The following is a 14,195-nucleotide window of genomic DNA, read 5'->3' on the forward strand; positions in this document are numbered from 1 at the left end:
CCCACCTAATCTCTGGTCAGTTTTACCTGTTTTATGCACTGTTACAAAACAATTAAATATGCTTCCCTAATAGTAAGGATGTATGTCAAACTCACAAATCCCTTTGCATAAAAATAAATAAATGATGACTGCTTCATGTGCACATGTTATGGGGGAATTAAAAAGGAATAATAGATTCATAGAACTGTAGAGTTTGAAGGGACCCCAAGGTTCATCTAGTCCAACCCCTTGCAGTGCAGGAATCTCAGCTTAAAGCATCCATGACAGAATCACAACAAACTTAACATCCACTGATTATTCCCCCCCCCCATTTTTTAATTGCAATGAACAAGAGTAATGGCTATTAAAAAAAGGAACAACGAACGCTTTGAAAGCCCCATAATTGCCGAACATTAATGGAGGTCAGATGGTCATGTTTGACTGTTAAACACAGGGATCTGCCAGTTTGATGGGCGCACTTATTAGTACTTAGACCAATTTCATTGTTTTAACTGGTAAAGTATGAGTGGGGCTTTAAACCTTGCATTTACGATCTTTCTCCAATTCTTTGCCTTAATTTAATTAGCAATGTTCCTCTGCTTTGGGTCAAAGGGTCCACTCCTGACTTTCCCCATAACTTCTCTTATTTGATTGCCAACTTTGGGTAGGTAACCGATGACCACATAAAGCTCAGAAGCTGTTAGGCACACCGTTAGGTTCCAGAGGCTCTCATGTGTATCTGTTATCATAGAGGTGGGGAAACACTGATCACCCAGGGTGTTGCCTGCCATAACTTCCCACAATCTCTTTGTTTGTATCTCAAGATGTTAAGCAAAGTTAAGGCCTTCATTCTACCACCAGAACCATCATCAACCCTCCACCTCTCCTTACCAAGACAATGATTTTTTTTTATTAGAGCTTCTCTCTCTCGGGAGATTTGCGAGGAGAGGGGGAGAAGAGAGAGGGATGGATACTGTTCAACAGCATCTGCGGGCAGAAAACAAAGAAGGGAGTCGTCAAAACACAGAACAGGTCTCATTTTCCTCTAACAGAATCATTCGGCTAGTCCTCTGGAATGTGTCAGAATCGGGAAGGGAAAGAACCAGCGTAAAGCTGTCGCTCATCTAGGAGGAAATTCTTAAAAGAGGGTTAAATGGAAATGGAAAGGGTTCTTCGGACGCCGGGGGGAGGGGGACCGGGGGACGGACGAGGCGAATTCCAAGGTGAGAGGCCCCTCCCCTCCTCAATTGCTGAGGACACAGCGCGATAAAGAGAGAGCAATTATGGGGATGGTGTGTGTGGGTGTCGCGGGGAGGGGGTGCATTTGTAAGGCTGACTCAACCTTGATAATTTTTTATTGCCTTCTGCAAATAATCGGTGGTAGGCCTACCTTGTTTTTCTTCTGGGGTGGTCAGTGGGGAGATGGAGCTGCCGGTGGCTGGCTCAGCAAATGAGGTGTCGGTTCCCCCCGTGTCGAAGAAGCATGCTAAGGTTTGGGAGGCGATCCCATCTCCAATAGATCGGCGGGGGGCGGGGGGAGGAGGAGGAGAGACAGCGGATCACTGAGGCTTGCTGTTGGCGGCGGCGGCAACAGCAGCAGCAGCAGCAGCTGTGAAAGCGAAAACGCTGTTGCTGGACCAGGAGAGGAGAAAAGGATGGGGAAGAGAGAAGGGGGTGGGCAGCAAGCGAGAAAACCCCGGCAAGGAGGAGGGACCGATCCCCAGCGTCGGGATCGGCCCCCTGCCTGACTCTGGAGGTTGTCCGCTCCCTCGACTGGGAGACTGGCTGGGCTCCCTTTGCGTTATTAGGAAACGAGGCGCTCCATTGCCACTAATGCAGACGTTAGCTGCTGGTTCGAAGAGGTCCCCTGTGTCTTTAACATACGGAGACGGTGAAATCCAACAGGTGATGATCTCTCGATCTCTCCCTGCCTCTAAACCGTCGTTGTCACTTGAGCCTGGGGGCTAGGAAATGCTTCAGCACCTGGCAGCTGTGCACAGGAGCCCCGGCAACGGGAAGAAGTTGGCAACTTTCGGGTACCTCGCCAGAAACGTTGTGGTGAAAGGAGCTAAGGCACGGGGAGGACAGCCTGTGGCCCTTTCTAGCCATATGCTAGACTCCCAGACTCTTTGCACTCATTGGCTAGAATACAGAAAATGCACCATAGAGTTTGCTTCCTAGAGATCAGCCAGAAAGATACTCACACTTGATCTGGCAACATCTGATGATTTTTAATCTAAAATTTTTATGAATAAGAAGGCAGGCATCCTATGAGAAGAGGCATTCTATCTTCTCTTGCACTTATACAAGGAATGCCTCTAGGATACTACTTGCAATGGCACAAACACACTTCTTAAATAAAAATAGATTTCCCTCCCCTCCAAATTTTTATTTATCTGAAAGTGTATACAAAAATTGATCCAATCAAGACTCAGGTGAATAGTATAAATTTTAGCATGCAGATGGCTTTACATATCAGGATAAAAAAAAGTAATTGCTGTATGTAAAATAAGTAACATGGAAACAGCTGCTTGCCCTCTTCCCTGAATGTGCTGCTTTTAATTCCATGACAGCAGGCCGAATATGTTATGCAATACACAATACTGGTGTTCTGGAAAACAAATTTATACCTGTTTGCATTCTGCAATACAGTATGTAAGAAACTGTAGTTTCAAAAGCAAAACATAGAACTCATATAGGCACAGCCAAAAAGAACTGCCCTACCAACCATGCCACAGCTGGAACAGTATCCTTCAGTCTCCAACAACTTATAATCCCCCACCCCGAGGTTGAAAGAATGGCCTAAATAACGAGAATAAGAATTCAATTTATATACCACCTTTTATCTGAAGATCCCAGGGCGGTGTACAATATTAGGAACATAATTTATGTAGCATAATAATAAAAGCAATAGAACAGACACAGAAAAAAATCATAGTAACAGTCCTCTCGTTTTTAAAAGGCCATGGATTGTCTAATGGCTGAAAAACTGGGTAAAGACAGTGCTTTATTCTAGGAAAAAAAGTGGCAGAACTCACAACCTGCTGTCAACCCAGACACCACCTTGAAAGAAATGAATTTGTCTGGCATGACTTATTTTTGAGAAACCCCGTTGGTAGTTAGTTATCTGGGTCTTCTTTCCTTCCTTTTTGAAGATGGGGACATTTGCCCTTCTCTAGTCAACAGTAACCTCACCTGCTGTCCAAGGATTCTCAAAGGTCATAGACAAGGGCTCTGAGATTACATCTGCAAGCTCGAGAGCCAGTGTGGTGTAGTGGTTAAGAGCGGTAGTCTTGTAATCTGGGGAACCGGGTTCGGGTCTCCTCCACATGCAGCTGCTGGGTGACCTTGGGCTAGTCACACTTCTTTGAAGTCTCTCAGCCCCACTTACCTCACAGAGTGTTTGTTGTGGGGGAGGAAGGGAAAGGAGAATGTTAGCCGCTTTGAGACTCCTGAAGGGGAGTGAAAGGCGGGATATCAAATCCAAACTCTTCTCTTCTTCTTCTTCTTTAGTACCCTTGGATGCAGCTCATCAGGCTTTGGAGATCTGAATTCATTTAATGTAGCTAGGTGTTCCCTTACTACCTCTTTTCCTGTCTTGGGCTGCATCTCCCACCTTAAATCATCCTTACATAACATCTGTTATCACTAGTAGAGCATCTTTCGTTTGGGGTGAAGACAAAGGCAAAGTAGGTGTTGAGTTCAGCGGACCCTCTGGATAGGGATTTAATTCGTTCTGGGGGTCTGTGTACACCCCGAAAAATCAGTAACCAGAGGTGCTGCTTCTGTGCACGCACGCAGCACAATAGAGCGCTTCTGCACGTGTGTGAGCAGCGAAACCCGGAAAAATACTTCCGGGTTTGCTGCTTTCGCAACCCGAAGATCACATATCTAGAGAGGTACGTAACCCGAGGCTCCACTGTAGTTCCACCCTCTCTCCGTCACTCAATAGCATTTCTTCATCTTCATCACACAGAGGACCTACCATTTACTTGTTCTTCCTCTTGCTTCAGACATAGCCAAAGAAACCTTTTATTTTTTACCTCTATTGCAAGCCTGAGCTCATTCTGAATTTTTGCCTGCCTGACCTTCTCTCTGCAACTGTCAACTACTTGTATATACTCTTCCTTTGTGATTTCCCCTTTCTTCCTTTTCTTATGCCCTTCTTAAATCTCAGTTCATCTGTAAGCTTCTTATGCAACCACACGTTTCCTTAGATGCCTCCCACTTTTCTTTCTTGTTGGAACTGTCTGCATTTTGCCCTTCAATATTTCACCTTTTTAAAAAACCCTCATCCATTTAGGATTCCCTTCTCTTTGTGTATTTGTGGCCATGGGATCTCACCCAGTAGCTACTTAAGCTTTATGAAATAAATCTTCTTGAAGTCCAGACTACACTTTGACATGTCTGACTACACTCATCTATGCCTTGCCTCTGTATCATGAAACCTAGGAGGGCATGAACACTTCCTCTCAAGTTTCCAAGTACTTTCATTTTGTCCATCAGTTCTTCCCTCTTGGTGAGGACCAGGTCCAACATAGGTGATCCCCTTGTTGCTTCTTCCACCTTCGGGAAATGCGATTGTTGAGTGCTTTTGCCTGGCTGGAACGTGTCCCTGAACTGCAATGAAGCCTCTTGCATTCCTGGAGAAGCTGTGTGTGCAGAAACCTTTGAATTTTGTGTGGCTGGAATGTAGCCTACAGTACGAAAGTAAGAGCCACATCCATTGCTCTGCCCATTTCTGCCTCAGGCTTTATACACTACTCGCCCCTGAAACAGGAACCCCAGCTCCTGGGATCCAAGCCCTTTTGGCCCCCCTATATTTTTTGGGTAGGGGGGCCACCACCACCCCAATGTCCAAAGAACAGAGTTGACTGCCGAGCATCATCAGTGGCCGGCTCCTTCTCCTTCTGCTGTGAAGGCGAAGGAGGGTTGAAGCAGCCTCCGGTGGCACCGCCGCCAAGAGGTGAAGGAGGAGCCACCAACGTCACCCCCCCTGCAAGTAAGTTGAGAGCTAGGCACAAAGACATGTATCATAAGGGGGAGTGTGAGATGTGGAGTGCTTAACTTAGGCAAGAGTGATTTTTATATTTTTGAACGTTTGCTTTGCTGTTGTTGTTCAGTTTTAAATTAATTATTTGTATTCTATGCACTGTTACCAACTGTGATGGCTTCTAGCTTCTAGCAATAAAGATTCACTCACTCACTCACTCACTCACTCAATCTAGAATTGTCTTTGAATGCTGAACAGAGAGAGGCTGTGCTGTACAAGAGATGCTTACAGAGCAAATAGTTCAGTGACTTGTGAAAATAAACCAAATCATAAGGTGCAAAATGTTAAAAATCAAGACATAAATAAACACAGAGTTTTTATTGATGATTGTGGAATTGTTGAAATGTATTGAAATTGAAAATCATAAATTTCCTTCTTTAGCAGGGATGAGACTTCAGGAAGCCTTTATAATATATCCTGGAGCTATATGAATATATATATAGAAATTATGGGTTTTGGGAAGAATTTCAGTAGAGGTATTGAGACCCTATATCAAAATCAGAGAGTGAAATTGATTATAAATAATGAAAAAAATAGAAAGTTTTAAAATAATGAAAGGGACTAGGCAAGGTTGCCCACTGTCACCGCTACTGTTTATTAAGGTGTTAGAATCACTGGCAATTGCAATAAGACCCAGAAATAAAAGGAATAGTAGTAGGAAGTAAATCATACAAAATAAAGGCCTTTGCAGATGATTTGATAATAACTACTGAAAACCAGGCAGAAAGTTTACCAAAAATACCAGAAAGAATTTTTGAATGTGGGAAGGTGGCGGGATTTAAAATAAATATAAATAAAACCAAACTGTTGGCAAAAAAATTGCATGCACAAGAGAAAGAAGAATTGCAAATAATTTCGGGTCTGACAATGGTTAACATGGTCAAATACTTGGGAATTTCGTTTACAGTTAAAATAACAATCTATTCAACAATAATTATACAAAGATATGGAAGGAAATTAAAAAGGATTAGAAATATGGAATAGGCTGAACCTGTTGCTCTGGGGGAGAGTATCCGCAGTAAAAATGAATGTGCTTCCTAAGATAATGTTCATGTTTCAGATGATCCCTGTGATAGGGGGGATGGGATGTTTTAAGACATTGCAGAAAGACTTATCAAGGTTTATCTGGCAGTGCAAAAAGCTTATGTTGGTTAAAAGATTGGAAGACATTGCAGAACTCAGATTTACTAGATTTGGAAGTTTTTGATAACCGTTTTGGGTGGCACCCAAACCTGGGATATGAAAAAGTTAAAATTCATAAGAGGCTTTCTGAATCATGTTATAAGGAAGCCACTATATAAGGTATGGGGAAAATACAAAGATTTATTGGAACCAAAAGCTCCCTGGTGGCTATCCCCTCTGGTGGACATTGTAATGAAAAGAAAAAATATGGAAACAAACTGGGCCACGTATAAAGACCTATTAGAAGAGGAAGATAATCAATTGAAAGTGCAAAAATTCAGAGAAATAAGACATCACCTAACAGGCTGGCTACAATATTATCAATTAAACAAGGTTTTTAAGATAGATAGGAAAAAGGGTTTTGCAACGGAAGAATCAAAAGTAGACAAAGAATTAATACAAAACAAGAAAAAAATAATATCCAGAATGTGCAAGCTTCTTTTAGAGTGGGAGGTGAAAGATGAAGAGGTGAAAGAAGGAATGATTAAGTGGGTGAAAGATTTTGGTAAAAATATCCAGCTATCGGCATGGGAAAGCTTATGGAATAAAGAATGGAAATTTACGGCTTGTTATACACTAAAGGAAAATTTCCTGAAGATGTTCTTTGGTGATATATAACTCCCAGCAAACCGGCCAAAATGTATAAAACAAGATCTAATATTTGCTGGAGGTGCAAACAGGCAGAAGAGACACTGTTTCATATGTGGTGGGGCTGCAAAAAAAAATCAAGAATTTCTCGAATTTATTTAAGAGGAAATGAAGAAAAATGTTAAAGCAAACCTTCATAAAAAACCAGACGCCTTCCTCTTGGGCATTTTAGACTCAGATATTTCAAATTAAAAGAATGAGAGTATTCTTATATGCTACAACAGCAGCAAGAATATTAATTGCCTGAAAATGGAAAGGAGAATTAGTACCAACAAAAGAAGAATGGCAGGATAAATTATTTGAATATCTCCAACTAGCAAAAAAGACAATTAGGAGACAGCCAAACCAAACGGTCAAGGAGTGGGAAATTTATAAAGAATATCTTAAAAAACAGCGTCCTCAAGTTAAAACCTGGACATGCTTTGATTAATTTTCTCAAATTACAAGATAGATTACAAGTATAGCATTCAGATAACGGAAGAAATGGGGAAATGATCAAAGAAGCACTTTAACAAATAGATAAGACAGACCCACTTTGAGGAAGACGGAAGTCTACTGGATAGGATAAGTAACTGGGAATTAAGAACACGGTGACATAAGTTTTATAAGAACTTATGGGTTTATGGATGTATCTATGGTTCTCTTTTTGTTATTATTTTATTATTTTTGTTAATTTGTGTATGTGTGTGTTTGTTAAGTAAGAAAACTAATAAAAAGCAGAGAGAGAGACTTCAGGAAGCCACCCACTGGCAGGTTTTGCTTAAGCAGTTGAGTTTTCCAAGAGGCTCCAGCTGCACCCCCTTCCAAATCTGCAGGCTCCTGATTTATTCATGGCATTAGGAATGCACAGCACAAGCACTAGGAAGTAGGCCAACATGAGAAGAGAGTTAGAACACACAGCAAGTAGTTTTTGCCATTCCAGCAGAAAGAAAAAAAGGGAGAAATCGTTAACTCATTGAAACGACAAGGCTAAACAGATTGGAAAGGTCTGTCCAAGAAGAAAATCAGGCACTCCTCAGTAAGATAAAAACACATCTTTCCCCTCCCTGCACAGAGACTGATTAACAGATGGAAAGCAAAGCATGGCTTTGGAAAACAGTCTGTAGGTGTCTTAGGGCAGAGTTAACCCATTTCCCAGATGCAGTGTGTACACAATGAGTACTGGAAAAGAGAGGGGTCTGATTCTCTAGACACTGCTGCTGCAAGTCAACCACTAAAAGTCCAATGAAACAAATGGAAAACATGCAACAGTAATGCTTGCTGGGAGGCATAATACATCTTCAGCTCAGCACTCTGGCTGCCTCCTCTGGAACAATAGCAGTTTAACAGCCTAGTTGTGCAGTGACAAACTGGCAAATATGGGCAGTCACTTCTCCATAAAAAACTTTGGTTTTTTTCAGCAACAGATTTTTCAGCAACATAATGTGGTTTACAGCTGAACAGCTGCTGGTGCCTTCCTGATTACAATATAATGAACCCCCACTAGGAGGTGAAGAACATAACATGAACAGCATCTGCACACGGTTTCCAGTGATGCACACTTGGTTATCAGCAACTATTATGTGTGGGTGAAAGCATGCGCTTGATTATATGTTGCTGCTGGATTGCTAAGGACAAGAACATGCTCTGTCTTCGAAGGCTGCTCAAGCTTTGTTCCCTTTGCCAAAATACTGTCACGTATCAGGGAGGGCCAGATTCTACACTCTGAGCCAAATCAACAGGTAAGGCAAACAGGAGCAGCACTATATGAAATGAAAGTACTTTATTTTGACCCATATACCAGGCAGGTTGCAGAATGTGTAATAATAAGAAGGAAAGTGCTTACTGATTAAGAGAAGGATGAATGAGAACTTGAAGAGTTCAGTTGAAGAGACAAAGACAAAATTTCAGCAAGCACTGGAACTGATCAAGCCGTGCCAGCTATTTCAGCTTTGGGGACTAGAATTTTTTGGTAATAATTTTAGAAGAACAGTAGTCCACATTCTCTGGCAAATACCAGTTTTTCTTTTGTATGTGTTTAATGCCAGTCAAATGCTGATGCTGCTATTGTTAGTTACTTCTCATTTTACACATTGCTTGTTACTTACTATTATTAATATTATTGTTTTAAAAAGGAATAAGGGAACATAACTCCTCCTTAACAAGCACTGGTTAATTTTATTATTATTTCACCATTTATCTTGATGGTTTAATACAGCACAAGTGAAACATTAGCCCAGTTAAAGATAAAAAAAGCTATTCATACAAGAAAAGGGCTCATCCAGAGAGATATAATTTAAGCTTTCTCCATTGCAAGGGGTGTGTGTTAACAAGGATGCCCTCTTTCGCAGCCCTGGGGACTGCCATCTTCCCCACCAGGAGGACTAGCTGCTGCTGCGGGGTTGCCAACTCCCCCCACTCAAGGCGATTGCAGAGTCCTGCAAGGACCAGGACCATGGGCAGGCAGGCAGCATCAGGAACATTTGCTGCCCCAGCTAGGTGTACACCAGATGCTGGGGCATCTCTATAAAGCCTGCCTGCCCTGGGGGAGGGGTCACCAGCAAAGGGGATTATCCTTTTGAGAGCTGGCACTTCGGGGGTGGGATGAGGGTGTGGGCCAACCTCCTTGTGCCAAAGTTACTGTTTTAATGAGGATGGGGTTTTAACTTTGGGGTGTTTTAAAGTGTTTTAGCTTGGGAAAGAGTTATTTTAATTTGTATTTTAGATTATCATTTTACATTATATTATTTTAAGGGCAGAGGGACAGGGTGGGGCAGGTTCCACGCGGGGAAGGGTGTGTGCATTGGGATACTCAATCTCAGTGATCACAGGTAAGAGGAGTAATGTTAGGACCAGACCATGTCATTACCGAGGAGGGCGGTTTAGTCGTCATTTGAAAACCATCCCTGCCTCTGGGTCTGATCCTGACCGAAAGGGATATTGGTATCCACATGATCTTAAGGTGCTGCTGCGCAATGCCAGGACAATGATTCACAAGACAATCATTCACAGGATTACTGCCATCAATAACTTGATCGTGGACGGAGGAATTGACCTATCATGTGTAACAGAGACTTGGTTGAACATGGCAGATGGGCCTGTGTTGGGGGATGAGTGTTCGGACCCCTGGGAGCTCACTTGTGGGGTGCCTCAGGGCAGTGGCAGAACTTCATGCTCCAGCATGGGGGGGGGGCGGGGAGCAGGCGGGGGGGGGGGGTTGGTGCACCACCCGCAGGGGTGTGGTGCGCTGCCCGTGGGGGTGTGGTGCCCCAGCACGGGGCAGCTGTGATGGCACCCCACTGGGATAACGCTGCCGGGGGCGATGCGCTCCCCCCACACTCCTCTTCCTCCGCCAGTGCCTCAGGGCTCCGTCCTCTCCCTCATGCTTTTTAATACCTATATGAAGCCACTGTGAGAGATCATCAGGGGGTTTGGACCGGGTGTTCACCAGTATGCAGATGATACTGTTATAAGAAAATATGTATTAATAAATATCAATAAAGGTCAATCCCTTCCTTTCTCTCACCCATGTTTCTATCCTGTACCAAACTATAAAACGTTGATCTTTTCTGAACTTCAATAATGTATGTGTTTATGTACTTTGTACCAACTTTTATCTTTTCTGAAAATGCAGCTATGCTTAAGTCTTTTAAACACTTTCATAAATGTATCCACATTTTTATATATATATATCTGCATAAATGAAAGCTAAGTGTAACTCCCTGAACATGCACAATGACAGTTCAAGCACCAATACAGTGCTACAGCTCCATCTACAGGGTCTGCAGTGATATGACACCAATTCACAAATGCAACTGTTTATTTCAACGAGTCATTCACAAGTTATCGTACAGTGGTGCCCCGCAAGATGAATGCCTCGCAAGACGAAAAACCCGCTAGACGAAAGGGTTTTCTGTTTTTCGAGGCGCTTCGCAAGACGAATTTCCCTATGGGCTTGCTTCGCAAGACGAAAACGTATTGCGAGTCTTTTCCCTCCCCCTCCCTTTTCTAAGCTGCTAAGCCGCTAATAGCCACTAAGCCGCTAAGAGCGCTAATCCACTAAGCCGCTAATAGGGATGCTTCGCAAGACGAAAAAACCGCAAGATGAAGAGATTCGCGGAACGAATTATTTTTGTCTTGCGAGGCACCACTGTATTTTTCGCCCTATAGGACACACTTTTTCCCCTCCAAAAATGAAGGGGAAATGTGTGTGCGTCCTATGGGGTGAATGCAGGCTCCTTGGCTTCAGCGATAGCAACGCGAAGCCTCCGAAGCCTGCGCTCTGGAGGCTTCGCGTTGCTTTCACTGAAGCCAGGAGAGTCTGCTCTTTGAGGCTGGCGGTGGGGGAAAGCAGCGCTTCCCCCCCACCGCCACCCCCACAAGCTGGGGGGGGCAGCGGGAAGGTGCGTGACGCCTTAGCGCTGCTCCCCGACCCGGCTTTGAGGCTAGCGGTGGGGGAAAGCAGCGCTTCCCCCCACCGCCAGCACCACAAGGTGGGTTGAAAAGCCCGCAGGAGCCGTGCACCCTTTAAAGAGCGCGCGGCTCCTGTGGGCTTTTCCCCAAGGAGGGAGAAGGGACTGACTGGCTGAGTCAGTCCCTTCTCCCTCCTGCAGGCTTTTGTGGGAGATGGGGGAATTCCCCCACCTCCCGCAAAAGCCTGCAGAAGTTGCGCGCTCTGTAAAGGGGCTGCGCGGCTTCTGCTGGCTTTTCTAGGAGGTGGGGGGATTCCCCCACCTCCCGCAGAAGCCGTGCGCTTTTTAAAGGGGCTGCGCGACTTCTGTGGGCTTTTCTACAAGGTGGGGGAATTCCCCCACCTCCAGCAAAAGCCTGCAGAAGCCGCAGGCTCTTTAAAGGGTGCACGGCTTCTGCTGGCTTTTCTACGAGGTGGGGGATCTTTGAATGGCAATACATCCAATTGAAACATATGTTGGAAAGGCAGTTTGGCCCTGACGCTATAGCAGCATTGGAAACACCCATGCTGCTACAAGATTTAATCTCTGCAACAAAAACAAAAAAACTCTACACTTGCACTATATAAAACCCTACTCAACTGGAAGAAATATGATTTAGAATATGATAGACAAAAATGGAGTGAAGAGTTAGGGGTACAGATAACAAATGATATATGGGAGTCAAGTATAAAATCAACAGAAATAGCCTCTATGGATCTAAGACTAAGACTTATTCAACAGAAAATAATATTCAGAGTCCACTGGACTCCAGCAAAATTATACCATAAGAAAATAACAAGTGCAGACAACTGCTGGAGATGTGGGAGTAAAAATGCGAACTTAGTACATATGATGATTAACTGCCCCATGATAAGATCATTTTGGTGTGAGGTGAGGATATTTATAGCAAGAGTAATAAAAAGAAATTGTTATTTAGCGGAATTAAATTTAATTCTGAATTATATTCTGGAAACGTGGGAGATTACAAGGGGTCAAAAAAAATGGATGTACCATGCTATATTAGAAGCAAAAAAACTTGTTTTGATGAACTGGAAGAGCCGCAGAAAGATTCCATTGAGCACATGGATTGATAATATGGACAGATTAGCTACATACGAACGAATTGCATGTCGACACAAATTAAGAATGGATAAATATGAAGAAATCTGGAAGGAATATTTAAGTGATAAGGCGGATAAGTGGTGGGAAGTAGGGGAAGGAGAGAGAGGCGGGAAAATATTGTTTAAAAGGTATAGTCATAGGTATATTAGTGTATGCAAATCTGAATTGTCAAACTGTGTTATTAGTGTTATTATGGTTTTTGTTGTATGTGTCTTTTGCGATTGTTGTTTGTAATGAAAAAATGATTAAATAAATTTTAAAAAACAAAACTACTCCATAATGCTGCAGCTAGACTGGTGACTGGGAGTGGTCGCCAGCCTCATATAACATCGGTCCTAAAGGATCTACACTGGCTCCCTGTACATTTCCAAGCACAATTTAAAATGTTGGTGCTAACCTTTAAAGTCCTAAATGGCCTCAGCCCCGTATACCTAAAAGAGCGTCTCCACGCCCCCATCTTTCAGCCCGGGCACTGAGGTCCTCCTTCAAGGGTCTTCTGGTGGTTCCCTCATTGCGATAAGTGAGGTTACAGGGAATCAGGCAGAAGGCTTTCTCGGCAGTACAGCCCTCCCTGTGGAACGCCTACACAACTTTTAGAAGACAGCCCTGTATTGAGAAGTTTCTAATGTTTGATTATGTTTTTAAATATGTTTGAAGCTGCCTACAGTGGCTGGGGCAAACCAGCAAGATGGTCAGGGTAGAAATAACAACATTGTTGTTGTTATTGTTGTTGTTCACATTCTCAGTTGAACCATTAGCTATTGAACCAACAGCATGGAGATAAAAGGAACAAAAATAAAAAGGAAATGCACAAAGTAATGCTTTTTTGCAGATGATATAGCAATTATGCTATCCAATCCAAAAGCTGCAATGCCTGTATTAATGAAACAACTAAGTAATTGTGGTAAAACACAGGATTAAAATCAACAAATCCAAATCAGAAATAATGTACTGTATATACTTGAGTATAAGCCAACCTGAATATAAGCCGAGGCACCTAATTTTACCACAGAAAACTGTGAAACCGTATTGACTCGAGTATAAGCCAGTTCACCACACCACAAACCTGCTGGTGGGCCAGAGTGCGTGTGCACACATGGCAGAGGGGGCTTCTCTCTCCCCCTCCCACCCCCCTGCCTATCTAGGGTGCTGCCAAGAGGCAGAGGCAGGTGGCAGCAGCAGAAGAACAAGCAGCTCAAAAGGGCTGCTTTCAGGCTGCTCGTTCCTCCTCCACCACCACTGACAGCGAGCGGCTGCTGGAAATGTACTTGGGTGGGACCCTCACTCGAGTATAAGCCGAGGGAGGCGTTTTCAACATAAAAATGTGCTGAAAAAGCCGGCTTATACATGAGTATATATGGTATATGGGCATTTCCTCTAACCAACCATTCAAAAACGGATGAGTTTTAAAATTTGCCATGAAGTAATAAAATATTTGGGAGTGCAGATAAATAATAATCTATCAGCTGTAAAGAAAGACAGCTTCACATCATTATTTTTACAGATATGATGGGATTGTAGATCTTGGAAAGATGTAAATTTATCAGTCAGAACCCGTAGCTGCTTTAAAGACGGTTATGCTTTTGAATTTTTTGTTTCTCATTCTAGTGCTGCCAATTATGATTGCAGTGCTCAATAAACAAGTTTATTTAGGAAATTAAAACAGAGGGATAGCTCAAAAAGGGACATTTCTGTGAAAATTATAATAATTATTATTATTCATACCCTACCTTTTTCCCTGACAGGGACCATCTTGCTCAAACAGAAACAAGAGAAAAACA

General features: G+C 43.1%; 1 protein-coding gene across 5 annotated transcripts in view; it reads right to left on the reverse strand.

The window, feature by feature from the left end:
- Window positions 1-2,081, reverse strand: part of DRP2 (dystrophin related protein 2) — a 56,151-nt gene extending 54,070 nt beyond the window's left edge. For 4 of the 5 annotated variants that reach the window (XM_079962408.1, XM_079962407.1, XM_079962405.1 and 1 more), the window contains exon 1: window positions 1,370-2,081. The gene's annotated coding sequence lies outside the window, so the exon portion shown is untranslated. The remainder of the gene's footprint in view (window positions 1-1,369) is intronic. The other variant, XM_079962404.1, reaches the window with a different exon arrangement.
- Window positions 2,082-14,195: the final 12,114 nt, after the last annotated feature.

This window comes from Podarcis cretensis (genome assembly GCF_951804945.1).
Source record: "Podarcis cretensis genome assembly, chromosome: Z".
Taxonomy (NCBI): domain Eukaryota; kingdom Metazoa; phylum Chordata; class Lepidosauria; order Squamata; family Lacertidae; genus Podarcis; species Podarcis cretensis.